Source organism: Rhinichthys klamathensis, unplaced genomic scaffold, assembly GCF_029890125.1.
Source record: "Rhinichthys klamathensis goyatoka isolate OS25496 unplaced genomic scaffold, OSU_Roscu_1.1 h1tg000223l_1, whole genome shotgun sequence".
Lineage (NCBI taxonomy): Eukaryota > Metazoa > Chordata > Actinopteri > Cypriniformes > Leuciscidae > Rhinichthys > Rhinichthys klamathensis.
Window position 1 is genome coordinate 3,672,501 of NW_026606747.1, and position 2,060 is coordinate 3,674,560.

At 40.5% G+C, this 2,060-nt stretch overlaps 2 non-coding genes across 2 annotated transcripts; one reads left to right on the forward strand and one right to left on the reverse strand.

Annotated features, from left to right (window-relative positions):
* Positions 1–571: 571 nt before the first annotated feature.
* trnap-ugg (transfer RNA proline (anticodon UGG)) lies at positions 572–643 on the reverse strand. The gene has a single exon. It is a non-coding gene; the product is annotated as a tRNA-Pro (tRNA).
* Positions 644–779: 136 nt separating this feature from the next.
* trnaq-cug (transfer RNA glutamine (anticodon CUG)) lies at positions 780–852 on the forward strand. The gene has a single exon. It is a non-coding gene; the product is annotated as a tRNA-Gln (tRNA).
* The last annotated feature ends 1,208 nt before the right edge of the window (positions 853–2,060 follow it).

Sequence of the window (2,060 nt, forward strand, 5' to 3'; positions counted from 1 at the left end):
TAATATACATTTTAATTAGTATTATTTAACTCATGCCAAAATCTTTTTTTGATTATTTTTTTATATATCTTTCTTTTTTTTTATTGTGTATATATATATCGTCTGTTTGTATATCTTTAATTGTATTTTACAGAGTTGTTTACAAGTTTTAGTTGTATTATTGTTGTAATGTTTTACCCTTTTCTCTAGTTTTAGGCCTAATAACATCTGGCAAAGGCACTACCGATGAAACCTAACCTTGGGGCTAATTTGGGTACACCTACATTAATGAATGTTGATTCATGTACTCTGTCCCTTTTCTAAATAAATAAATAAATCAAATCTGGGCTAAGTTATAGGACTTTTTAATAGAAAGTGTTTGTTGTTAGGAAGCCGCACTCCCTGGCAGGCAGCGATTCAGAGTACGTTCTGTGCAAGGAAATAACCGCTTGTCATCTGGCTGAATCTTGGCTCTGTTGTAGTACAGATGAGAACTCAAGCAGCAGTAAGGATTTCAAAACCACGACAGTTTTGAGTTTGGCTCAGTGCTGCAAAAGGATGGAGCCAACTGGCTGCTTGTTCCGAAGCTGCTGGGCTCGTCCGGGATTTGAACCCGGGACCTCTCGCACCCAAAGCGAGAATCATACCCCTAGACCAACGAGCCTCGTCGAAAGCAAATCTTTCGGGGGGGCGCCACAAACGGAACCCGACCTGGCGTCGAGATACCAAAGTGTAGTTGTTTGAGCAGCAGAAACCACTTGAAGTCATATTACAGATCAAAGGCAAAGCTTAGCAGACAAGGCCCAGTGTCCTAATGGATAAGGCATCAGCCTCTGGAGCTGGAGATTGTGGGTTCAAGTCCCACCTGGGTTGTCTTTAATGGGCTACATTTAAGGTGGCCGTTCGACAAATTCAAGGATGGTTTGTTCAAAGCAAGCCTGTAGCCATGATGACCGCAAGATCTGAATTAGCATAGAACAGACAAACTTCTGATAGCTGTGCTGGGTTTTTGTGTGCGTCACTCTGTTCTGTCCTGCCCGTGCATGTGCCCTATCAGGCTGAAATTACACAAAGCACCCTGCGCAAGAGGCCCAGTGGCCTAATGGGAAAAGGCCGCTTTTTGCTGTTGCACCAGACCTACAACGAAGGCTTTGCGTACGAAAGCAGAGAGGCACAAAATGCTGCAAAAAGTCAATGATAATTTGTTCAAAGAAACTCCACAGAGCAACAAGTATACCTGTGCTTAGCGTTTCTGCAAAAGAGCCACGGTAATTCAATTAGGAGCGATATAAAATGGTTTGAATCCCACTACGGCATCTACAGGCCTGCAAAAACTTCAATTTGGCCGATGCATCAGCCTCTGATGCTGCAGAACGTGAAGTCAAGTACTATGTGGCTTGGAGTAAAATGGCCAGATAAGAAATGGTTGATAGAGAAAAGCAGCAACAGCAAAAAGAGTCAGAGAACCCTTGAACTCATACTAAAGGTGAGAGGGCTCATCCGGGATTTGAACCCGGGACCTCTCGCACCCTAAGCGAGAATCATAGCCCTAGACCAACGAGCCTGGCGGGTGAAGTCTCAGACTACGTGCGTAGACTTGTACAGTCGCCGAACCCTGGCTTTCTTTTTTTTATTGTGTATATATATATCGTCTGTTTGTATATCTTTAATTGTATTTTACAGAGTTGTTTACAAGTTCTAGTTCTATTATTGTTGTAATGTTTTACCCTTTTCTCTAGATTCCTTGTTAAATCCATCATTGTTTATACAGAATTGTTCTATAATCTATATATAAATGTGTATGTGTTTGCTATTTCTGGCGTTTTATGACCACTTCAGTTATAGTCTAACCTCAGACAAATGCAGAGCCGTTGCGCAGGAGAGATAGTTTCACGGCAGAAGAAATTACTTTCAGATTTAACTGAAAGTAATTTCTATCAGTTAAATCTTCAACAAGTAATTTCTATCAGTTAAATATTCAACACTGTAAACTGTTGCACTAGTTACTAGTAAAAATATTTTTACTAAAAATATTAAAGCTCACAACTGATTCCTTGTTAAATCCATCATTGTTTATACAG